This window comes from Lissotriton helveticus, chromosome 7, assembly GCF_964261635.1.
Source record: "Lissotriton helveticus chromosome 7, aLisHel1.1, whole genome shotgun sequence".
Classification (NCBI taxonomy): Eukaryota; Metazoa; Chordata; class Amphibia; order Caudata; family Salamandridae; genus Lissotriton; species Lissotriton helveticus.
In genome coordinates, this window is record NC_136068.1 from 1,426,399,960 (window position 1) to 1,426,427,105 (window position 27,146).

General features: G+C 43.3%; 1 protein-coding gene across 4 annotated transcripts in view; it reads left to right on the top strand.

Annotated features, from left to right (window-relative positions):
• Positions 1 to 27,146, top strand: part of GAS7 (growth arrest specific 7) — a 1,616,751-nt gene that overhangs the window by 739,914 nt on the left and 849,691 nt on the right. The gene's annotated exons all lie outside the window — the stretch shown is intronic.

Consider the following 27,146-nt stretch of genomic DNA (forward strand, 5'->3'; position numbering starts at 1 on the left):
AACCCCTCTTCCGAGATAGTGGCCCAAGTATTCCACCGACGTGACTATTATTTTACATTTGTTCCTTTGTACTGTCAGTCCTGAATCGGTGAGCCTCTGGAACACTGCTTTGAGGGTACTGTCATGTTCTTCCACGCTGCTACCGTACACCAGGATATCATCTTGAAAACACATCGCACAGTTTATTCCTCTCAGGATTTGCTGCATTATCTTCTGGAAGACCGCTGCGGCCGATGCCAGGCCAAAAGGCATCCTCTTGAACATGAATGCCCCTTGGGGAGTTATGAAGGCGATGAGTGGCCTGGAATCAGGGTGAAGATCCACCTGATGATATGCCATTGACAGGTCAATCACACTGAAATACTTTGCTTGTCCCATAGTACTGAGCATTTCGTTAATATTCGGCAGAGGGTGTGTCTCTACCCAGATGTTCTCGTTGAGACTGCGAAGGTCCACACATAGTCGGATACCCTCACCATTGGCCTTGGCCGCGATAACCACAGGGGCCAACCTTTCTGAGCAATCCACCGGTTGTATTACACCCATATCACACAATCTATTCAGCTCTTTTTCCAAAGGACCCCATATAAGTTGGGGTACAGGGGGTAACTTGTGGACAACAGGCTTGGCATTCGATTTGAGTTTGATTTTATGCTGAAAGTCATGTAAGCAGCCCAACTTCTCTTGGAACAGATTCGGAAAATCTTCGCAAATGGCGTCTCCCCCCATGGACCTTTTCTGTGAGAAGAACTTGCTCTTTGCTGTTGGGGTCTAGAATGATGCCCAAATCTTTCTGCTGCTGCCACCCCAGCAGGTTGGATCCCGACTCAACTGTGTATATCTTGCCATATGTCTCTCTGTCCTTGAATTGAATTTTCATTTCTTTCATCCCCATGATTGGTATGGGTTCCTTACTATAACCAGTGGGGGAAATGTCAGGTTTCTGTAAAAAGGCCTCCCCTTGTTCTCCCATGTTCTCATAATCTACCTTGTTGAGTAATGTGAAAGGCGAGCACGAATCAGCATACATGGTCACGCTTTTACTGTTCAGTAGAACCTCACATTTGGGATAGATGGCATTAACAGAACCAGTATCACTTTTCAGTTGCAAAACAAATTTCTTTTCACCATATATTACGCATTTAACCTATCTGTTGTACACACTTACTCCTTCTCTGTCTCCATCTCTCGTGTGGGGCTCCCCTTCTCTGCACACCCTGGCAAAATGCCCCCTTTTGTTGCATTTTTTACAAGTTACATTCCTAGCAGGGCACTGAGGAAAATTCGCAAAATGATTACTACTGCCACATCTATAACATTTGAATTGCATTTCTTTGCTGTTAATCTTTTTACCGAAATTTTCTTTACTTACTACCTTGTAAACTTCCGGCTCTTCATCATTGGTGTTGACAGTAGCTACTACCTCACCACTAGGCTTCATTTCTTTTATACACTTGGCAGTGTGTTCGACTGATTTAGCAATCTCAATCGCTTCTCTCAACCCAGGGTTCCTAGCTAATAGTTTTTCTTGAATGCGGGGTTTGTTAGTGCAACGCACCAGTTGATCCCTTATGAGGGAATCAGTGAGATTGCCAAATTCACACAGCTGTGTCAGACCCCACAAGGCAGCAACGTTGGACAGACTCTTGTTTCCCTTGTACTCTGTTAAAAAACGTATGGCGTTCCAGTACCACATTTATCTTCTCTGCAAAATGTGTTTCTAATTTTTCAACAGTGCATGTAAACAAATCAATATCACCCCTTTCCTCCTTTCCTACAGGTTCAGGTAGAGTCTCGTATATCTTCCTCCCATGAACCCCTACATTGTGAAGGAGGATATGTTGCTTCGGCAGAGAAGTAAACCTCTCACCACCAATGGCAATGATGTATGACAGCAAATGTCAGGTTCCCCTATTTCATTTAGGATGGGAGGCGGTTGGCTCATGCTCGCCGCTGCCATCATGGAAACCACGGGAAGTGAACACTAGAAAATGGAAGGAAGGTAAGCAGAAGTAAATGGTACAAGCCACGACAGGAGGGTGGGGAGGAGATAGGCCAGGTGAGAAGGAGAGGGAGAGAAGGGTGAAACAGGCAACCCTACGACGCGGGCAGCAACCTAGCAAGAGACAGAGCAACAGATAAGAAAGGTGCAGGGGGTAAGGATGGACAGGAGGAAAGTACAGGGGAAGTACAAACACAGCGGAAAGTGAGAAAAGTGGAAAAATCTAGGAGGCTGACACAAATATAACCCCAAGGGAAGGAGGATAGCAAGAGAAGGCAAAGTAAAACACTGCAAATGGGGACGGAACGCGTGTCCCACAATGCCTTACTACCAGTTCCAGGTACAGGTACACAATTTTAAAGCTGGATGTCCGTGAATAAACCCCCCATGAACCGCAGAGGAGCCAATGACAATTTAAAGTACAAGAGGTCCGTGTAAAAAAATAGTGGCCAAAAAGCTAAAGGTTATGGGACATTAAAACAGAAGGAATCAAAAACGGAAGAGTCACCTATATGATGCCCGTGAAGACACAAGAAATTCGTATGGTGCTTGTGGGAAGCTTGCCGCTGAGAGGAAGTACGCCGGGAAGGGATTCCTCGTCGCAACGTTCTCCTCACCTCACAGTGCGGCGCTGACGAGGGGGATCGCTTCGTGCTCCTGTGAAGACCTTTAGGTGTAGTACAATTCAACACCGTCCAACGTGCTCTCCTTGGGACAGCTGCCGCCCGGAGATCGCTGAGGAGAAGGGAATCCTCGCAGAGACGAGAACACGGCAACTTGTACAGATCGGGGCTCCCAGGAGGGGGGTGACGTGCACTCGCCAGACAGCTCCTTGAAACTGATCTCCCTGACACCGGCAGGTCAGTGGAGCCGTCAGGTTGAAAGGAGTTAGTAGCAGAGAAAAGCACGGGCACTGGATGGCAGGAGACTAGAAGGGAAGAAAACTCAGTGGAAGGCTGGTTTCCTTGAATCACCACTCGACCCTGGCTGCAGCTTGAAAAAACGCTTCTACACACACAGATGGATGATTCAGCTGATGGAATTAGTGCAGGAACAGCAGTCACGTACCCCTCTGAATCATGTGGGTGAAGTGGTACATGGACGTACCGGCCGGGATAATGGAGCAGGCAGACAGCAGGAGAGGAAATAGGCGCTTGAAGTACCAGCAGGATACACGGCTAGGCAGGAACAGGACTCCTCAGGACAACGGAGATAAGGCGGAATGATGGAGTGGAGAGAGTACACAGAGGGAAGATGGTCATGACTGCCCCCTTCGCAGTGGTCGTCGTCGCCAGTGTTGAAAAGATGAGTATCACAGGAATGCTCCAGTATTAACTTTATTGACCATCCACTCTCCAGCTAGCCAGCCTACAGATCGTCCCCTACATACTAAGGTGAGCTTCAGTGGGTTATACCAAATTATGAGGCATGGTAGGGGTGGACAGAATGTACCAAATTTATTGATAGTTACAACAGGTATTTATATTGTTTTGGTTGGGTAGGGGTATTGCTAGTAATGGTATTTTAAGGGTTGCTAGTGGCACAGGGTGGTAAGGGTGAATAAAGGAGGAGTGTTTAGGGATTTCCCTACAATTATAATAAAATGAATTAAAAGCATCCGTTGTAGTTTCATACAAACAACCCCTGATAGTGGTCTCCTCATATCATATTCAGCTCATGTTCCTGGTGTGAGCATGGCCTTTCTGAATTAAATAGGATTTCCAGTGTGCCAAAAATTAAATAGTTGCTTTGGCAAAGCCCTAAAGAATCTCCTAGAGGCCATACATTTTTATAACCAAAAGTGAAGGCAAGAAGAATTCTGATTTTAATGGATCTTGGATGTAGCTTTATGAAGGAATAGACTATAGTATGGAACTTATATAGTTGAAAACATACTTTGAAAGTCATATGTGCAACATGGACCGATCTGTGGAATATTTCACCAATATTTTTTTGCAATTTAGCACCTAAATTTGATGTTTGGTGTGACAAGACTAGAAAATTAATGATTGAGGGGTTCAAATTTTACAACACCATGCTCACTGGGTGCTGACATGCGAAAAGCCCAGGACCCCCCCCCCCTCTGCCATTTACATCTTGAAATTGTGCACAGAGCTAATATTCGAAAACACTTGATTGATTAGGAGTAATACCGTTTAATGTGTTAAAAGATTACAATAAAAAAATATAAAAAATCACAATCAATATAAATATCAGAAAGTGTCAAAAGGACTTTTAAAATAATAAAATTATAAAATCTTGAACTACAAAAGACCAGTTTTTTTGCATGTGAACTCGTTACATACAATTCCAAGTAGGAGCATAATATTTAAATCAAATAGTCAATAATTAGTGCATAAAATCAGAAAATTTCAATAAAAAGAAAAACTGCCATTTCTTAAATGCAAATTTTCAGAAGTATTCTAAAGTCCTGAGACATTTATTATTTAAGAACAGTTTGCATGAAACTTGATCCAAGCACGATCAACGAAGTATAGACATTCAAATATTTACAGAAGTTATTATTATTGGGATTAATAAAACACATGGCAGCCCTAAAGCCTCCCAGCACTTCGCGATCAGGTACTGAATACTGGCCAAACCATGTCTTAAATGTATTGCTTAAACAGCCAAGTCTTGATCTCTCTGCGAAACTCGAATTCTTTGTCTATCAGTCTGTGTTCTAACAGCAAGGAGTTCTAGAGTTTGGGGGCTAGATGGGAGAAGGATCTTCCTCGCCATTTCTCCCTCCTGACCTTTGTCTGTTTTAGGCGTTCTTCCGTACTGGATCACAACTGCCTCTCTGGGATGTAGGGAGAGACTAGCCTCCTAACTTGTTTTGGGCCTCTATTGTGCTGTGCTCTATGAATAATAACTAGTGCTTTGAATTTTATTCTGGCTTCTACCGGGAGCCTGTGGAGTCTAAATAAATGCTTTTTTACTGACTCTTGTATCAGGATGTTACACAGCAGACTTGCTGCTGCATTCTGGGCCACTTGCAGTCTCTGGGTGACGTATTTAGGTGCCCCCAAAAATAATGAGTTTCCATAGCCTAGTCGCGAGGTGACGAGAGAATGGACCACTGTCTTCCTTAGTTATGGGGATTCTATCTATGATGTTCCGCAGGCTTCTGAGAAGTCTGAAGTAAGTTGCTGTGACCTTCTTGGCCTCTGTCATCATGGAGAGATCAGTTTCTAGCCATAATCCAAGGTTTTTTACTATTTCTGTGGGAATGGGTGGATTACCTAGGGACGCAGGTCAGTCTATGATGGGCCTGGGTATTGCTTTATTTCCAAGGAGTAGTAGGTCTGTTTTGTCGCCATTTAACTTTAATCAACTTGAAGTGAAGCTTTTTGAATCTCAACCAATAGGATCACTAGCCTTACTGTTCGTACTGTATGCCAACATACTTTCAGCCTCTTCCTTCTATCTTGTTTGACCCATTTACTTTTTCTACCAGCTCCGATATGGTGCAAAAAGGCATATAAGTTAAACAGGTTGTGTGCACACAGATTATTTCCAGAGACAATTCAGAATATATAAATGGATAATAAAATGATATCGATACAAACGCTTGTTCTTACAGAGGCAAAACTAAAACACTCATCATGATGTAATTCACTGATTGACGAATTACGACTGGCGAGATAATGGGCGCAGGGCTACCTCCCTGGCCCTTGTAATGTGCTTTAACAAGAAGGTTTTCACACAAACAACAATTAACAAACAATTAACCATTACGTACCGGGATATTCCCACTGCATGTGATGTAAGATTCAGACGCTCTCGTGATTTGGTAATTTATATCGTGTTACCAACATTTGAACTCGTGAGATTCATTCCCCACGTTGTACTATAATGCAAATAAAATAAACCTTTTCCATTTTTCAGAAGAAACATGATTTATTCTAGGCTTTAGCTTTCAGCTGTTGCCATGACGACCGGCAGCAAAAATCTAAAAGTACAAAAAAACGAGCGTGGTACTGACTGGCAGTTCATAATGGCTGCTATTATTTCGGGGGCAGACCAGGAGTGTTTGTTGCATCTCCAGTTTCTTGAAAAGGTAGCCTAATTTGAGTCATCTCTCCAACTATCAATTTTGTGATAAGAACCAACGTACTAAAGGTGTCACCGAGATGGCTGAAATGACGTTTAAAACGAATTGAAATATTGGACGCTAGTTGCTGTAAATATTGTGTTTGCGGGTCATATTCTGTCCAAACACGGGGACGATGGCCAAATAATAGCCCACCTACAAAAGGCCTTTCTACTCGTTTGGGCTGTTTTGCAACTTGAAATCAGGGCAAATATCTTTTGAGGTATAGCTGCAAAGTTTAAGCAGTCTGCACACCTCATGTCATCAATTCTTTTCAGGATCAGACTAGAAACAAAAGGCCTCTCAGGGTGGAGGTGCTCAAACCCCTAAGTCATGGGGAAATGAGTGGATGGAGCCCGACCTATTCTGAAATCAGTCCCAGGCTTATAGCCTCCTGCATACCATAGCGACAACTTGTCCTTAGTTATCACTGAAACGTATCCTTGTAAACATTAACAGAGGAAGAGGTAGAGAAAGAGAATGGGCTTTCGGTCAATCCCCCTCAGCCATTAGTTTTCATGTTTTTTTCATGTTCTGCCCTCAGCCCATTGGATTTTAGGATGTTTACATTGTTTCATTTGTGCTTCCAAATGGTTTCCATGACTGATCATTAAGTAGTACTTTAGTTATTTAGTTCATAGTTGATATATTGCTTTAATGTGGACATTGGATTATAAAGGCACAATATAATTCACTAATCACATTTGCAAATCCATATTTTTAAATGTTGCATTTTTTTGTTGCACAAAGTAAAAGTATACACATACAGCTTGTGTGAAATTGGGATGTTGGTTGGGGTGGAGGGTGAAGAGGAAAAGTTACAATCCTTGTCAGACTGAACAGCAAAAAGTCACTAAATTAAACTGTGCTTAACCCTCGGGTAGCTTGGCACAAACACAATCTGACTAAACTTAGAGGAAGACCGTAAAGTATTTATTTAGCACTTAAACAGTAGTAAAATGAAAACATCACACAAGAAAATCATGCACTAATTTAGAAAAAGTGGGCATTTTTTTTTCCCACCAAAATGACAAAAGTCCAATCAGTAGATCTGGAGTTATGAATTTGTAAAGGTTTCAAGTAGAACCTAACACATCAAAGCGCCAATAGCGGACATCTAGTTGTGCGAGATCGGAGCAAAGCTAAACGTTATGGCCGACCAGGATAGAGCAAAGGTTGATGTGGATTGGGGCCAGTATTCGCTTACCTTTGGACTTAGAAGAATTTTTTAAGAATAAATGTCTGAGAGGATAAAGTTCAGTGGCAAGGCAGCCAGCGATGTCAGAGGAGCTGACGACGTTGGGGAACCATGGGATGAAGTTGTGGTGAAGATTGCTATGTAAAGGATTTTAGGCATTTTGGGTCAAACCTGCAGGCTTCAGCCGATGAGGGTTTCAATAGCCCGTATATTTATATATATATTTTTTTCTGAGTTTTATAAAGCACAAACTTGACCCGAAGGTATCAGAGCACTTTACATGAACATCAGCTGCGCTACACAAGGGCTCATTCATTTTTGTTAGGCACAGGGAGATTAAGTGATTTGGCCAGAGTCACAGTATGTTGAGCGTAATTGCTGAGACTCACCTGGTTCCCCAGATTTGAGATCGACTGCCCTAGCCGTTGGGCCACATCCTCTCCACAAAAACCCCTCCACAAGGAGCTATTAAAAAGGATTTGACTGCTGTGGTGAAGAATGAAGCGGGAGCTGACGTGAAGTCAGGCCGACTGGGGATTACCTTGGACAGATTGGTAAACAGTTAGGTCCTGGTCTCCTCTCAGTTCTTACACCACATTTTGGCAGAAATCTTTTTTAAGCCCCAAGTTTTGGGTTTGGGCTAGCTGGCCACCTTTAGCACAGCTTCCAGTGATCCAGGACTGGTGGGTCACTGTAAACGCTAAAAAAAAAGCAGCAATGCAATACATACAGTCTGGCAACGGCCACTTTATAAAATATACACATACACGCACAGCTTTGTTTCGTAATTAAGCAAGTGTTCGCAAATCTATTGAATGCCGTACACTATGTTAATATCAGAAGAATGTTAGAATTAATCAACACAAACTATCTCCTACTATCTGATGCAAACTGATCGGATGCCTAGTGGTCATTGACTTGAAGGGCCAGGACTCGCTCAAGCGGGGTCCATGTGCCCGAGCAAGATGGTTGGAGCCTTTTTTGTCCCTGATGCTCTGATCAGGAGGCAAGCCAACTAGCCATTGGAGTCACTATGAAGTCTGAGCTCCAAGCAGGAAAGCAGAGCTCAAGTACCTGGGAAGTTCTCTAAGGACACAGGATAGGCTTCAGGCAGCAGGGCAATCTCGTTTGTGCAGAAGGACAGTCCTCTGAAATATGCAATAGGCCAGAGTCAGCAGGGCAGTCGCCTCAGAGTCCTTCTGCAGGTCGAGAAGTGAGTGGATCTAAGGGTTCCATTTTTATACCTGATGCCAGCTGTTAGACCTGGCATATTTGGAATGTTTTTCACCTGTCTTTTTGTTTCTGACCTCCTGTTTTTTGACAGTGTGTTAAATTTTGATTTTGTTGGTTTATGTACTCTGGGCACTTTACCACTGCTAATCAGTGCTAAAGTGCAAGTGCTCCCTGTGTAAATTGTGATTACGATTGGTTATCCATGATAGGCATATCGATTTGCTGGTAAGTCCCAGTAAAGTGCACTATGTGAGCCCAGGGCCTGTAAATCGAATGCTATTAATGGGCCTGCAGCACTGGTTGTGCCACCCACAGGAGTAGTCCTGTCAACTTGTTTCAGGCTTGCCATTACAGTGTCTATGAGTGCACCCACTTGCCAAGCCCAAACATTCCCTTTTCTACATGTAAGGCACCCCTAAAGTAGACCCAAGGTAGCCCATGAGCAGGGTGCATTGCATGTAAAAGGTAGGACATGTGCTGGTGTGTTTTACATTCCCTGATAGTGAAATACTGCCATTTTGTTCACTATTGCAAGGCTTGTCTCTTCCATAGGATATCATTGGAGTTGCATTGTAACATTTTACAAGTGTAACTTTCAATTAGGAAGAGATAGAGATTTGGCGTTTAGGCTCTCTGAACTGAGAATTTAAAAATTCATCTGTTAATGAAGTTAGTTTTTAAATTGTGCATTTGAAAATGCCACTTTTAGAAAGAGTGCATTTTCCATTTTGTGTCTCTGCCTGCCTGTGGAATCAATCTCTGGTTTAGACTGACCGGGTCTGTTTGTGCATTCACTCTAGACAATCTCACAAAAGAAGCTGAGGCGTGTTCTGCATATCTTGATGAGCCATCACCAGGCTGATGTGTCTTCTTGAGCTAGGGTGGTGGGACAGGTTGTCACTGACACATGAATTGGGCATGAATTGGACTATGCTTGTCCTCTCACAATGCTGCCTGCTGCCTCCACACACCCTGTGTCTGGAGCCAATGCTAGGCAAGACAAAAACTTGTAAACAACAAAGACTTTCTTTTGAAGTATGCATACTTTAAAGGCTTATATGGGTATACATATTGAACTTAAAACCACAGACCTTTAGAACACTTCTGGACCAAAAGGAGAAGAGCTGAAAAGCTGTGGGGAGGACTACTGCCTCTTTTGTGTGTTGCTTTGCTGGGTTGGTTCGCAGTTTCTGCTTCTGCTTTGGAGAGGAAAAGGACTAGAATTTGTGGTGTATCCTGCTTGTGACATTTCTCCAAGGGTTTGTGCTTGCCTCAGAGACACAAAGACGTAACCTGCAGAATCCCTGAACTCCATTGCTGGGAGTGCTGGCCGGCTTTGTGGTGCCAATTCCAGTTCTAGGTCCTTGGAGGTTGATTGGCTGCTTCTGCTGCTGAAAATGCACTCCTTGCCTTTCCAACACCTATTTTTCTAATGCAGCACTGCTGTGTGTGAAGAATTTTCGCACATAGACACCGTGCGGCTGAAGAAGTCGATGCAGCGCCTGCCCGCCATTGAAGAAACCGCTGCAGCCTTCAATGCACCGAGTCTCCGAAGTCCGAGACCACCTCGCTGAGTCCAACACATGCCCTGCTGTGCGGCTATAAGAATCGACGCATAACCTGTCTGTGGCTGTGGAAATCGATGCAGTGCCTGGATCGCCGCTACCGAAACCCGTAACAACTGTATTTTCCATGCATCGTATCTTTGTGCCATGTCCAGTGATGCTGGGCTTCAGTAAGGAACTAAGGCCACGTGATTAGAGTATCGACACATCACCTCCCCACGCTGGAAGAATCAGATGCATCAGCTCATCTCAGAGTAAGTTACAGACGCATCCCCACCCCTGCATAGCAGTAAGGAACCAATGCATCACCCCCCCCCCCCCGGAGCAAGGAACCAATGCATCACGTTCTCTGCATGTAAGAAACCAAAGCATCACTTTGTTTGTTTTTTGGCACCTCACTTCCCCAGCTTCTGTTTTGGTCTTTAATTTTGACACATCCCAAGTACTTTGTGCTAAAAATTGCATATCCATAGTTTTAAATGGACTTGACTGTTTTTTACCTGTTGGTGGAAAAGATGGGGGTCCAGCGTATCCTGGTCTGTGCGGGGGGGAGGTGACAAGTCGAGATAGGCTGATGGTGCTCATGTTCTACGTTCGGGTGATGGAGTAGGTGTTGGATGCGTCTTCTAGGTGAAAGTTCAGATCCCCTAGGAAAATGTAGAGGTTGAAGTTGATTGCCAGAGGGGCAACCTAGTCTGGAATGGAGTTGCAGAAGTTTGGGGTGGTAGCCTGTGGGTTTGTAGGTGAGGGTTCCTCTGATGGTAGTTTTGGTGTTCTGATGGGTCTGGAATTTGAGGTGCTCCACGATGGGTGTCGTGTGGTTGCCCAGGGTGATGCAGTCAAAGGAGTCCTTATGGATGATGACGATACCTCTGCCGGGTCTGTTGGGATGCTGGTGGTGGGTCATCTTGTACCCAAGGGGTGTTGCCGTGGTGATGTCAGGTGGTGAGCTAGGTTTAGGTGTTGAAAATCATGTCGGGGGCGAGGGTGGTTAAGGTGTCTTGGATATCCGTGGTGTGCTTGCAGGTGGATCTGGTCACCACTCGCCCCGCCTAGCCTTGCGTGCTGGGAGGCACTACCTGGTCCTCTTGCTCTGTACAGAGCACCGCAGGTTCTAGCCTAGCTTTCTGCCCCTGCATTTTCTCCTGTTTTTTTTATATTGCTCTAGTCTTTGCCAGCAAGGCACAGATTCATCACCTCCTCTGCTAGTAAGGAATCTACCCATCACTTCCCCAGCCTAGCAGTAAGTAACTGACACCACACCTCCCCTGTAGCAGTAACAAACTGACACATCACCTCCCCTGTGCAATAAGGAACTGAAACATTGTTTTGCTTTTCCGGTGCCTCACTTTCACTGCGCCTTGCCTTTGCATTGATTTTTTACAGCTCTGAGGTACTTTGTTCTTAAACAAACACATCTATTGATTTCTTTGGACTAATCTTAATCATTTAAAAGTGATATGTTGACTTGTGTATGTTGGATTTGAGTTATTTTGGTCTTTTTATTCAGATAAATCTTGGAACAAAACTAATTTGTGCGTAACTCCCATAGATAAAGTTATTGGAATCGATGCTCACAGTGTATGATGCTGCAAGTGACAATCTTCAAAAGTTAAATGTCAGTTTTCAGCTTTTGATTGCTTTACATAAGTGACCATGTTGCCTTACCACTGGGAACCTCCTCGGTTGTTGAAACTGGGGAAGGGCTCCTGCAAGAAAAATTAACAAAAACACTATAGTACTTAATATAGTTACTTGATTATCATGAAAATGTGTTTAGCTATGTACTCAAGTCCATATTCACATTACAGACACTGCTCTCAATGCAGCGACTATTTCAAGAGGTTACCTGGTCTGTCCCTAGAGAAGTGCCTAGTCAACAGGAAACAGACCCACCATTTATAGCAAGAAGAAATGGTTATCAATTGAAGTGGCCCCAAATTGACAGACCCAAATTAATTTTTGAAATAGTCATCAACCCTCTTGACAGTATTGAAACCTGCTTGGAGTTAAATATCTCCCAGGCGTAATTTTACTGGGGTTAATGAAACTCCTAGAACATATAAATAGTGTGTTAACACAGTATAAACCCCAAAGGGCTAAGGGTCCTTTTGGGTTTATACCGAAAGGCCTTGGTATTAGCACTAAGGACACAATCTAGAGATGCAACATTAATTGCATCCTTGTGTAGGGAGTTTAAAATGGCAAGAAGGTCTAGGGAGAGGGTAATGAGGGAGGAAATCTGGGCTAGATTAGGGGAGGCCTCAGAATCAGGAAATATAAAGAGTTTTGATTAATGCGCCCTATTTTATGACGCAAGGAGATCCTACTTTAGAGTCCCATGTAGGCGTAGATGATTGGGTGGCATACTACTCAAGTATTTTTTCTTTCACTAACCCCCAGCCCAGTCTCCCTAACCCAATAGGGTCCAACCCTCAGGAAAACTTAATGTTTTCTCTTTTAGAGGTGAAGTGTGGCTTAGAGGCCTGAAGTACTGGTAAAGCGCTGGACCCGGATGGGGTCCCTATATACTTTTTTCACGAAGATCAAGATCTCTGGGCCCCCCTGTTGACAAATGTTTTTAACAAGATTGCGCTAATAGGCCCTCCACTTTCATGGAAGATGAGCATAATAGTCCCAATTTATAACCAGCATTTGCAATGCAATAGGTCTCGCATTAGGAAAGTTTGAGCTATTGGTATTGTAAATGGCAAAGTTTTTATTAATGTTTCTTTTTTTTTAAATAGCTAAATTAATAGCTTCGTCATTTACAATGCCAATAGTTATAACTTTCGCAAATGTGATACCTATAGCATTTGTAATGCAATATGTTTTGTATTTACAAACCGCGAGAGGACAAAAAAATCCGGACCACCGCCTCCTCCCAGGCCTTCAAAAGTGACCTCAAAGTTCTCCTCCTCCAGAGACACCTCCAAAAGTAATTCACGTCCTCTTGCTATTTGTGAGGAAGACTTCCCACTACTGATAATTTCTACTTTCCATGACCATGGAAGTGCCTTCCCAGTGTATGCCTGTGATTGGAGGGTCTGCCTTTTTGCAGTATTTTCCATGTACTGGTGTTCGGTGCCCTTTTCTAACATGCACACACCACTCTGCCCTTGCAACACACAGCTGCTACCTCTCACATGTCTTTGCCTTTGATACTTGCACAAGTGCCACCTTGCCCATGTAACGCTTGTTCCTGAGCCTGAGTGTCTAGCACTTATTGCAGGACTATACCTCTAATTATACTCTGTTTTCTCTTATAACTGCACACTTGTCACTTTCATTTCCTCTTGTGCACTTTTGACTACCTCATGTATTTTGGTTGATCACAATGTTTACTCAAGTATTTTTTTTGCTCACGATTGTCACTATTACCTTTACTACCTCATGTATTTTTGGTTGCTTATAGTTTTTACTACCTCATGTATTTTGTTTGCTCACAATTGTCACTATTACCTTATGTAAGTAACGTATGTTTTTGCAACCTGTTCTTTTGTAATGTTTCTCATTATGTTTCATTTCTGTTCCTAATGTGAAGCGCTCTGACGCCTCCGGGTAAAGTCCGCGCTATATAAAAATGCATAAATACATAAATAAATAAATACCGCCTTCGGGTAAAGTCCGCGCTATATAAAAATGCATAAATACATAAATAAATAAATACCGCCTTCGGGTAAAGTCCGCGCTATATAAAAATGCATAAATACATAAATTAATAAATACCGCCTTCGGGTAAAGTCTGCGCTATATAAAAATGCATAATTAAATAAATAAATAAATACCGCAAAACATCGTCGTTACTCTGCCGGCCTGCGACCAGGAAGTCAGGCAGGCTGGCGCGACAACAGGAAACAGGAAGTAGGAGGGCGGGAGCCTACCCTGCGCCCCGGTGCCGAAGGAGGGAAGAAGAGTCCTGCTGCCGGGCCCTGCAGCTGAGAGCCGCCGCACGAAGCAAGCCGGTGAGTGGGTTGCTGGGGGGGGAGGGGGCAGCGCATGTATGTGCGCGCGCGCGCGTGCGGGGGGGTGCGGGGGCGGGCTGTGTATGTGTGTGTGTGTGCGTGCGTGTGTGTGTGTGTGTGTGTGTGTATGTGTCTTGGAGTGCGTGTGTGTAACTGTGGTGGAGGGGGTGTGTGTGTGAGCGAGTGTCTGTCTGCGCGCGCATGTGTACGGCGCGGGACGCGACGTGCGCGTTCGCGCACACGAATCCAAGCTCGTGCACCCTCTTGTCCTCCTTCCCCCGTAACAGATAGCTATTGGTCTCCAGCTGGACAAATGCATCCTTCCAAGGATGCATTGCCAGCGAGACCCAAAAAGGGAGATAAGGAAACCCTAAATATTTTAGGCCTATCTCCCTCATAGACACAATAGCTAAATTGATGGGTCGTCTCCTCTTGTCTATGCTTGAGATTTGGGCGCAGGATAGGAATCTCTTAATGCAGACCCAGTATGCATTCCAACAGGGGAAGGGCACTGTTGATATGTGCCTGAACCTCTCCCTTATTATGGACAAATATACCAGAGCCAAGGGTGGGAAACTTTATCTCACCTTTATGGATTTATCCGCAGCGTTTGACTGCAACCAAAGCTCTGGAATATTATGGTAGAGATTGGAATTGAACAGCTCCTAATTGATTTCATCCGGCAACTGTACTCGGACGCTTCTGCAACAGTTCGGTATGGGAAGAATGGGGAGCGCACCTACCCCTTTAAGATCTTAAGAGGGGTAAGGCAAGGCTGCATCCTAGCACCATTTCTTTTTTCAATCTATACAAATGCTGTGGAGGAGGCGCTGATGGGTGCAGCCCTGGATATCCCCCATTTTGACGCCCAGCACCTTTCCATTGTGGCATATGCCGATGATGCCGTATTGCTTTCCATAACGTGCCTGGGACTCCAGCGCCTCATCACAGCATATGCAGCTATTATGACTACCCTGGACCTAAAAGTCAATCAGGCAAAGTATTTTGTATTATTTGCAGGACCAGGGAAAAAGGATAAATTCCCTTACTTCCACACGGATTCATTAAAAATTGAGGTGGTCAACTCCTTCCCATACCTGGGAGTTCTCTTCAATAAAAATCAATCGTGAACTCAGCTGGTGGAAGGAAGGTCTATGGTTAAGGATAGGAGTTTAGCGGCATTAAAATCCTTTTACAGGAGGTTAGGTGCTAGACCTCTTGGCCCTATAAAAAAGATTTATCATGCCAAGACAGTATCAGGTGTATGGGGTATGGCGCCCTTTGAACCACTTCAGATAATTTAAAACATTTTTCAAATCGCTACCCTCTCTGCCACAAACCTATTCAAATTATGTCTCCCATACGGAACTGATCCTTCCATACATTACTGATTTAATTTGCTTGGCTCAACTTCTGCTGTGGATCTCGATCTGGCATAGGGATAATGTTGTATTGTATTGTATTGTATTGGGTTTGTATAGCGCCTGAATCGACTCGGAGTATCTCTGCGCTTAGGTGGGTGCATATTATTCCAGGGAGAACTATTAAGTTGTTTAGAAACAAAAAGAGTGGTTTTAAGCAATTTTCTAAAAGCGAGATGATTTGAGCATTCTCTTAATGAAAGAGGGAGGTCATTCCAATACTTGGGGCCGAGGTATGAAAGAGACTTGCCTCCCTGTCTTTCTTTCCTAATTCTGGGAACTATCAACAAAGATTTGGTGCCGGAACGCAGAGCTATCAACGGGTGGTAGGGAATTAACTTTTCGGATAGATAGCTGGGTCCAAGATTGTGTAGTGCCTTGTGAACGGGGCAGCATATCTTAAACTTTATTCGTTGGCGTATTGGGAGCCAATGTAATTTTAGAAGGAGAGGTCGGGAAGCAGATCTAGATGGCATGTTCAAGACCAGACGGGCCGCCGCATTTTGCAACACTTGTAATTTGTTAATTGATGCTTCATTAACAGAGAGCAGCAGCTCAGTATGAGTGCCTGGATCAAGGTCTTTCGGACAGAGTCTGGGAGTAAAGGAAAGACTCTTCGAAGTAAGCCCAGGGTATGAAAGCAAATACCAACTGTCTGACCAACGTGCTCTTTGAAAGAAAGGGCTTGGTCTAACCGAACTCACAAGTTTTTCACGGAGATTTTGGGAATGGGGGGATTTCCAAGATTGTTGGGCCACCAATTTGGTGACCATAATACTGGGGCCCCTCCAAAAAGTAGGAGCTCAGTTTTGCCAACGTTGCATTGGAGGAAATTACTCCTCATCCAGTGTGAGATGGCATTCATGCCCCGAGAGAAGGTCTCCTGGATAGTTGAAGTAAATACGTCAAAGGGAAAAAGCAGCTGAGTATCGTCTGCATACGATATTGGGATGAACCCGTGCTTTTTTAGAACATTAGCCAAGGGAGCCACGTAGATGTTGAATAAAGTTGGGCTCAAACAGGAGCGCTGTGGAACTCCCTTGTTAAGTCCCATGGGTGCAGAACGATACGCACCTAATGTAACCGACTGAGTCCGACCAGAAAGGAACCTTGCCAACCAACGGAAGGCTGAGTCCTTTAATCCCACTTCCTTCAATCTGCCGAGCAATATTTGGTGGGAAACCGTGTCGAATGCAGCAGATAGGTCCAATAGCACCAGAATCATGGAATGGCCCTGGTCTAGGGTCATTCTGATGTTGTCTGAGACCTCTAGCAGGGCTGATTCGGTGCTATATTTGGGCCTAAAGCCTGACTGAGAAGGGTTTAGGCTGCCTAAAGATTCCACAAAGCTGGAGAGACATTTGTTAACATGTCCCTCTAATAAATTGCTCGGGTAGGGAAGGAGTGAGATAGGGCGGAGGTTGGTCAAGTCGGTCAGAGGGGCCTTCATATTCTTTCAAATGGGCATTATCTGTGCTGCTTTCCACTCCAATGGAACATGTCCTTCCTTCAAAGATAGGTTCAGTAGATGTTTAAACAGTGGTGCAAGTTGAGGGATAAGAGTATTGGCGATTCTGGCAGGGATTATGTCACTGGGAGAGCCAGACTTCACTTGCTGCATTAATAACTCTACATCTGCGATGGAGAGTGGAGGAACATTTTCGAGTGACGTAGAAGTGGTCTCTCCCAGCGCATCCATTGGTGTGGGTTCTTGAGAAGGGCTGCTTGAACAAACAATGCTGTTGTAAATTAATTCAATTTTTTGTGAGAAGTGTGATGAAATTTGATTACAGAGAGGTTGTGTGGGGGCTTCTACATTTTCACAAGCCTTAGGGTTAATAAATTGCTTGAGGATATTATATAGAACCTTTGGTGCATTACCAGCCAAGGAGAGTTGGGTAGAAATGTGATCCCTTCGTGCACATTTGATGCCCTTATGATAGTTTGACATAGAAGCTACGAACTGGGTTTTGTCATTTTCTTTATGGGAGGTGCGCCATCTCCTCTCGTGTTTTATACAAAGTTTTTCAAAAGAGAGTAAATGAGGTGTATATCAAGTTGCTTGCTGGCGCTTTGGGCGGTTGGAGGAACATATCACTGGAGCAAGATGATCTATAATATGAGTTAATGCTAGATTGTGATTTATAAGCGCATCCTCTAAATTATTAGAGGGGTTGTTCCAATGAACTGTCAGGGCGGCTTGAAAATTCTCTGGGGTAATCTACTGCCATTGTCTGCGGGTTCTGCTAGCCTCTTGATGGTGGCCCCAATGCTCTGTTTTATGAATTTTAATTAAAAACGTAATTAAAGCATGATCCGACCATGTGAGTTGTTCTGGTGTCTCACAATGTATATTCGGGGAATTGGATAAGATGATGTCTAAAGTGTGGCCAGCCGTACGGGTAGGGCCTTCATTCAATTTTCGTATGTCCATAAGTGCAAGATCGTTCAAAAAGGCAGATGCCTCCACATTGTTGGGGCATTCACTGTGGATGTTAAGGTCACCTAATAAAATAAAATTAGAGCTGGCAAGTATGTGGGGGGCTAAATGTTCAGTCAATGTGGTGGAAAGACCTGCCAAGGGTCCAGGTGGGCGATGAACCAGAGCCCCCTTCTAGCTAATTTTTGCAGACAGATCGATTCGAAAGATAAGGACTTCCATCTTTGAGTCACAATGTTCATCAAGAACGGAAACTTTGATACTATCTTTATGTATGATGGCAACCCCCCGTCTTGTCTAGTCTGTCCAATCTAATACATCTATAACCGTCAGGTATAGCCAGAGCAATAGCAGGTGTGGAGTGGGGCTTAAGCCAGGTTTCCGTTAGAAACCCCAGGTCTGGCTGTGTTGAGAAAAATAAATCCCAGATTTCTGTAACAAGGGAGCATGCCTGGTATAGGGAGGGGCCTTGTGGAGTAGACAATGGTCAGCAGTGACCCAAGATTGCTTTAAATTGATAACATTACTTTGATGCTGACAGAATCTACACGAGAAAGGTCCTTCCAAAAATAGGGGAAGGTGAAGTTGGTTACACTGGTTGTTGTTTTTCCTGAAAGCCAATAGCTCATGTCTGGTATATCTCTCAATTTTACCTGTAGTCTTGGGATCTGTGTTGATACAACCAGGGGTTCTGGCCTCTGGCGTCGTCCTGGCGCGAACGGGCGCAGATGGGTTTGCCTTTGGCGCGCCGCTGAGTGCCCGCTGCGCGCATCCGCTGCGCGTATCCAGAAGCATCCCTTAAATGAGGGTGGTTGGGGCACTAGAGCGCCAACCACATTCCGTCGGAAGTGAGGAAAATAGCATCAAGGTCTGAAAAATGCTAAAAATAGTAATCTCCCTCCACAACAAACGAGCAGCGCTTGCGGTGGACCGGGGAGTATGCACACACACACGATGACATTTTAAAAGCAGGTTTTAGCAGCAAGAGAGCAATTACGATAAAATCAGCAAGGAGTGACACCCAGAAGTAAAAATGTTCCCCTTAACCAAAGGATCATTAGAGACGTACCAAAACTGGAGAACCATAGCAAGATCAGATGGTTAAATTATGTCAAGCAGGAATTTAGGGTGCTAGGCTTGACAAATCTCTTTAAAGATCCCAGGTCATGTAAAAAGTTTTCCAAGCAGAGAGTGGCCGAGACTTTTAAACTGAGGGCTCAAAATAAACGCAGAGAGAGGAATCATGGCGTGCAGATGGCCTAGATGTACCACTTAACACCCCCATTGCTTGAGGGAGAGTTCTCTTACTTTCTCATTTTCACAAAATAAGTTTAGTCCCCTGAGATTCTGCCTGAACCTGATTCCGCTGATGCTGGGGTATCCAAGGCAGAAGATTTAAGCACTCCAACTTGCCCGTGTGATCTAAATTCACCTCAAAACGACTTACATCTGGTATTTTTCTGTAGTTTGTATGCTCAGTAAAAAATAAATTTATCATAGCGATTTTAAAGAGGCACAACTTTCGCTTATGTTGGCTTATATTATATTTTTTTAAATCACTGCCAAACCCGTTTGTTTGTTTTGCAATAGCATCTTTTTTATGGGTATGCATGCAGAAAAGGAAAAATGTGGTCCATTAATGAATTTTGAGGATCTTTTATTGCTTGCTGTTTTTAAAATGTCTTAGTAACTCTTATTTTATTGCATGGTCTATGATCTTAAGTGCATATTCATTTGGGCATGCTTCATAAACTTGACCAGGCCTGGCTCTTTCACAATATGAATTGTGATTTTATGTACTTTTATGATCTGAACCAAGAAAGATCGAATAAAGTTTCTATGATGATGATGCTCACAGTGTGTGATGCTGCAGGTGACAATCTGCAAAAGTTTAATGTCAGTTTGCAGCTTTTGATTGCTTTACATAAGTGACCATTTTGCACTACCAGTGGAATCCTCCTTGGTTGTTGAAATTGGGGAAGGGCTGCAGCAAGAAAAAACAAAAAACTATAGTACTTAATACAGTTACTTGATTATCATGAACATGTGTTTCGCTATTTACACAAATTCATATTCACATTACAGACACTGCTCTCAATGCAGCGACGATTTAAAGAGGTTACCCAGACTTCTGCAGATTCCTAAACATGTCCTATCTCGTTTTAAGGTCTGACTTTGTGAAGACTTTTAAGGGAGACATATAGGTGAGAATAGTATTGTAGGAAAAACAGGTTGGTTGTCAATAAAAGGAGGAACCTCCAAAGACCCTGTAGTGTGAGCACCATTAAATTGCAAAGAAGATTTAAACAGGACCAGTGCAGTGATATCCCTTATAGGCCCACTTTGGTTCTCCTGTAATTTAGCGTATTAGATGTCAATGGCTTCTTCGCCAGCCACACAACACATTTATTTTTATGCCATTAGTTTAGGAATACGTTGTACATGTTGTTTTTTTTAATTCTGTGATTATTTTTGAGAGTCAGTCTGCACATTTTGTGGAATTTTACCTGGAATATATAACATAATGTACTGTTTTCTTTTGCCCGGTCAGAAACCGCTCCTGACATTTTAGACATAAATGGTAGCACAGCTGCAGCTTTCCAACACAGTAGTTTACTCATATAAACTGTGTCTTATGCCTTTGGGGCAGAGAGGAGAATTCTGGCAGAGAAACCTGTCCTGGATGAACGCACGCAGAGCCTGATGTATAGCCTTGCGTAAACTGATTGATGCGGACCACCTAACTATTTACACCATGTATGGGGTCCATTGCTAATCCTAGAGATCACTAACATATTCCTTTGCTTACACAGTAAGGATACGGTACAAAAGGGGTTGTACTACACAGTAAGGATAGGCATAGACAGATAATGTACCATTTTGGGGTCCTTTATTGTATACAGCCTTATAGAAATGCTGATTACATTGCTCAGTTTTATTTGCCTACTTTTTGCAACACCTAAGCTTTATAATAGACTCCAATAGTTTCAATAAATGTATTGTAAACATTCTGTGTGTCTTTCCTTTGTTTACTGAGGGCATGCATTAGTGAGAGACAAAATGTTACAATCTGTGTCCACGGTTCCCTTTGGGTCTACCCGGTCATGTTCTAGGTTGCCAAATTCACCTGCTACTCTGGAAAGGTTAGGAGTCCGGGTGAGGCACTGTTAGCTAGCCAAGATTTGAGAGCTAACAGATCCTGATGTTGTAGTGCGACTCAGCCCCTACATTCTGATGTCCTGTCATCTCAAGGCACAGTTCTGCTTATCAAACACAAGGAGATGATGGATGGAGCACTGAAACTTTTCAGACACATAACCCCGGTCACAGATCTGGGTTAAATCCATCATCGCTCTTTAGCTCACTACGCCACTTTAGTTCAGTCCCAGCAATATGCAACTCAGTCTTGACTCTCTGCCTCATGGGAACAGTACAGCCCGAACTGCCAAGCCAGGTTTTCCCTGAACCGGAAACAAGCATCCTGGGACTGGTTTTTGGGTAACACCCCTCATCAGCCAGGTTATCTTGAATCCAGTGGCAAAGAGAGCAAGGGACCCACATCTGGGCATATCCTCCAAACTTAGGGTGAATAAAGCAAACACAAGGCGATGATAGACGGAGCGCTGAAGCGAAGTGAGTTAAAGAATGATGATGGATTCATCGTTCTTTAGCTCACTTCGCCACTTCAGTTCAGTCCCAGCTTTATGCAAATCAGTTTTGACCCTGTGCCTCATGGGAACAGTACAGCCCGAACTGCCAAGCCAGGTCCTTCCTGAACTAGAAACAAGCCTCCTGGGACCGGTTTTCGGGTAACGCCCCTCATCAGCCAGGCTATCTTGAATCCAGTGGCAAAGAGAGCAAGGGACCCACATCTGGGAAAATCCTCCAAAACTTAGGGTGAATAAAGCAAACACAAGGCGATGATGGACGGAGCTCTGAAGCGAAATGAGTTAAAGAATGATGATGGATTCAACCCAGATCGGTGACTGTGTTTACACAGTTCTGCTTATCAGCAGAATCACTGCAACACTAGCACACCTTTTTTCATAGGATGTTTGTACACTTAGGCTCTCCTTTTACAGAGTAAAGGTTTAACACAATCTCTTTTATCCTGGAAAGAAGAGGTGTTTAATTAAATTATGTTCCTGTGCTTCTAGAAAAGACAAAATCATGTTGAATAGGATCTGCTGAAGGCTTTTCATGAGTAAACAGAATTGGGATCATCCCTTTTGTATCCAATTGGTTTTAAATTAGAAATATAAATATGCCAGAGAATGTTTTGCATAATTTTACTTCAATCGCTTAATAGGCCACAAGACACATCTTTGCTTGCCAGATAATTAAGCCAATCCTGCTGTATAATTCAAATATTCTACGCGCACATTTTCAGACCACTCACATAAACATGAAGAAATGTACTCTTCGGCGGCATCACTCATTGGGCAAAACATTTCCAGCACTATGCCACATAAGATTTATTGGCCTACCCGTTCTTTCATATAACCAGGTTCAGTGAAATTATAGTGTGGTGGAGGGCTAAAATCACTTGCTAATTCATTGCTTTTTTTTTTTTTTTACCTTTGTCCAGTTTCAGCAATGTGCCAAGAACGTCAAGTAAGATTTATTGGACTACTCTTTCTCTGATATATCCAGGTTCAGTAGAATTATGGGGTAGTGGAGTGCCAAAATGCTGGTCATTCAAACTAAAAACATCTGGAGAGTTAATTGTGACATATAATATTCCCCCTAAAAGACCCACCTGCTCATTCATTGTCTTTTTGTCTATTTTGTTTTTGACCTTTGTCCAGTTCGAAGTTTCTGAGGCCATTTTTTTGTACTTTGACCCAATGGAGAGATGTCATTGATCAGTAATAAATACAAAGTATTTATCATCCTATCTGCTATCATTCAGGGATGGGCCTACTTCGGGTCCACCCTCCTCCCGTTTCACTACTCTTTTTATTGTGATGAGCACCAAGGAATATAGGGGCAAGTTGAGCTACTACTGGTCATTAGTTCAGTTCATAAACTTTATTCGGGTACCTTGGTACCCATAAAAGCACAAAGTCATGACAAATACAAACAACAATCTGGGAGTTTGAAAACACATGACAATGTAAGATATACAGAAATATTACATGCTATTTTTAAAATCAGAATCTGCCTATTAAAAGTAATTTCATTGGGAAAAAATAAAGCTAAAACCATAAGAACATTTTGCCTTTATAAAAAAAAGTCTCAGGGATCCAGCATGGACTTACGTGTTCTAATAGCAATTCTAAGAAAAGTGCATGTGCGAGAAATCAAGTCTGCGTCATCCAGGGTTACTATACACAGATAGGCCCCGGCCAAACTAATAGGCCGTCTCTTTTTAAAATAAGGTTTTAAAAGCCACTTAGAGTATTTGATGTAGTACTTACAAAAAAATGAAAAATGAATAATTGATTGACCACTCCTCCCATTACAAAGACGTGGTGTTTGATTAAGGTTGGGGTGGTAACCAAGAGGAAAGCACCGTGCAAATCTGACGGTTCCAGCTCTTAGGCGGAATAGTAGGCTCCTATCCCATATCTCACCTTACCCAGACTCATGGGTAAGGTGAGATATATATATATATGCATAGGGTAACAATACTGTTCAATAAACATATAATTGCAAACGGATCGTTTCACAGATTCTAGGTCGGTCCTTTCTTTGTTAAATAGGCAGTAGAGAGCATCTCTCAATTCCTTTTTGGACACAACATCAGCTGTACTAGAATCTAAGATGATGTGTTCTATATTGATGCTATGCAAACTTTGTTTTACTCCCTTCAGCCAAGGGATATCCATCCCTTTATCACACCTTATACAATCTCTAATTTTCTCTTTTGTGAGAGAAGCAGCCTGATTCTTCCATACTGAAAGCCAAAAAAGAGCTGGTCGCGCACCAATAAAATCAGATATAAATTTGAGATTAAGTTCCCTGTGACATATGTACTGTGGTGGCGAGATAGGGATACCCAACAGTTTCCTACAGAACTTGTTTTCTTCCTTTTGGATACATGAACTATTTACAATACCCCAAATCTCAGCCCCATATGTAGCCACAGGGATGCACTGTAGTTTATAAATTTTCAGAATGGCTAAAATAGCTCCACTGGTCTTAGGGCAAGGGAGACTCAGAATTGAGTTGGTGGCCTTTGAGAACTTGCTCCTGGAATGGGCTAAATGCTCACTCCAGGAGCCGCTCGCAGCAAAGACCAACCCAAGATAATCAAATCAACGCGTACATGTCAATTTTTGCCCATCCACTATAATAGTGCGTAACTCTCGCTTCGCAGGGCCACTACATATCAAAAAAGATTTTTTTAAATTGACACGCAGGTCCAGGCCATCCATATACTTTAAAAAAAAATTGTACTAAAATGCGCAGGGAGTTTGGAGTGCGGCCTATAAGGACCGCATCATCTGCGTATAAAAGCACAGGGAGAGATTTCCCGTTAATTTTGGTAACATCTTGGGTAGCAGTTTTCAAAGAACTGTTCAGCCCATTAATATAAATGATGAAGAGAAGGGGGCCAAGACACAACTCTTTCTTACCCCCTTCCTACTTCAATTACTCCCGAAACCTCTCCTCCCATGCCAATCCTCACCTGTGCATGGAGGTCTTTGTGAAGATACGCTAAGAAGTGTACCAGCGGCTCATCCAGCCCACCTGCCAGAAGGATTGTCCACAGCTTCACCCTGTTAACAAGGTCAAAAGCTGTGGACAAATCCATAAATGCCATATAAACCAGTGACCTCCGTGCAATGGTGTATTTCCCGATAACCAAATTAAAGTTGAGGCATTGTTCAACTGTTCCCACCTTGCTCCGGAAGCCTAACTGGCATGGTTCTAAAATGTCGTTTGCTTCTGTCCAGTCTAAAATTTTATTATACAGAACTCTCCCCAATATTTTTAGGGTATTGTCTATTAAAGATATTGGTCTGTCATTGCTCGGCTGGGACCGGTCTCCTTTTTTGAAAATCAGTACTATAATACTCTTAGCCCATGTTGCAGGTAAGGTGGCATAAGTCAGAATATTAAAAACATTCAAAAGCAATGGGGCCCAGAACTCTGGGTTCCATTTGATTAGATCAATTGGCAACCCGTCTGGCCCTGGTGCTTTATTCCCTAAGCTCTGCTGGATGGCCTCTTTTACTTCTGAGACAGTGAGCTCCATAAGGGCCAATACACCAGGCACATAATGTTCTATCTCTGATTGTGGGGTGGCATGAATTCCTGAAAAATGATTTACCCAGGACTTACTAGAAATGTTGCAAATGATCGGGGTTGATAACTGGTCCATTGATCTAAGGTCTCTTACTGCGGCCTAGAAGATATTGCCCTTTTTTGAACTGGCTGCCTCAGAGAGGGTTTCCTGGTCATTATAAACCATCCTGCGCAGGATCACAGCCACTAAAGCCATACGGTGCAGTGGGGGCATGACTCCGGAAGGGGGAATGGAGTTGACATATGACGGCTCAGAATGCAGAAAGATGATAGGGCACTACCATTAAAGTGCCCTCATTGCTGGGTCCTATATTGACTGGTGGCTCTAGCATGGCGAGCTACTCTAAACTCAGGATGTTAGCAACCTCGGATGGATTGTAGGACAACAGTAAAATACCTGATAATGCACATCCACTACTTCCTAGAAATGTGAAAAATGCATACAGCATGCAGAAACTGGACATTAACCTGGTTGCCGTACATGCTACCAGAGATGCTCTGGAATCTAAAATAGACACTGTTGTCTTGGATATTGACCTCATTTGCGGTCAGAAAAACTGAAGTAGCTGTGGCAGAATCCAAACCAGTTGCTGAGGAATTTAAAAACCTGTAGCATGACTTCACTGAAGGGGTAAGGTTTCTTAAATATATAGGACTGAGGGCTCAGAGGGATGTGTATGGCACAAAAATATCCCCAAAGTAGGATTGCCAGATAGAGTTGAACGTTGATCAGTTGTCACATACCCTGAGAAATGTATTATGCAGGAGGCGGCCCAGGAAGGGCTGTCATCATTCTTTGCACCGTAAGGTGCCTATAGAAACAAAACATGACCACCTCCACTGGGCCCCCGACTAGTGCCGGCCAAACCTTTGCTTTAGAGTGATTCTGATCACATTCTTTAAAAGGCACATGAAAAAGGATACCTTGCAGTTTAAAATCACAAAGTTATGACATTCCTGGATTTTACTGCTGCAGTATAATAACACACATCTTTCATCAAAATAATGTGTCAGAGAAAAGGGAAATAAGTGTGCCCAATTGTTCGAAGTTGAGAGTAATACCTGACATGGGATCCAAGTTTTTCTTGACACTGTAGGAAGTTTGGGGATGGGCAGAAACACAAACGGAGGAGGGAATGCTTTAGGATCATGGTGCGATCTCTAGAGAGTAGCACTATAAGACATTCCGCAGGAGACAGCAGCGCAATGGCAGGTCGATGATACAAAAGATACAAGTAGAGAGAGATCGAAAAGATCCTCAAAAGATGGATGCATGACTTGGTCAAGTGAGGATATTTGGATGGACTCCAGTTGCGAGCCTGACACAGAGCAGTCATCAGCAGTGGAAGGAAGAGGACCTGCCTTGGGTAACTTTGGGCACAAAGGACACAATTGTTTGAGCATCAAACAGCATCAAACAGCATAAGATGCTGTTGAGGACGTGATCCCGGGTGATGAACTGGCTGTTCTAACTGCTGAGAATAAATATATTTTACTATGATAATGGATGGCAGGGAAATAGATCTCTCTATGTTGGGCTGCAGATGGGCAACAACCCCCTCATGCAATTGTCCAAATAGGGAACTGACAAAACCAATGTTTCTAGACTATGACTCCCTTTTTTTATATCATGTGTTTGACTATGATTTTGAATACTGAACTATTTTTGGCGTTCTTACTGGGCAAAGTGTGAGCGCAATCAGGTGTGTTGAAAACTTAATGGTCCATCTGATACGGAACAATGGCTGTGTGAGCTTGTTGTATTTTAAAGTGGATGCAAGGAGGAAGGGTTGCAAATGTCTTATTATAGCTAATATTACGTGAAGAGTTAAGCTAATCACATGAAACATTGAAGGGGCTGACTCATATGTACACAAAAAGTACAAGCTGCAGGTTTCTTTATAGGGAGGTGAGCACACATTGCATATCCTCAAGAGACATATTTAATGCTTACAGAAGGAAGGATGCTGCA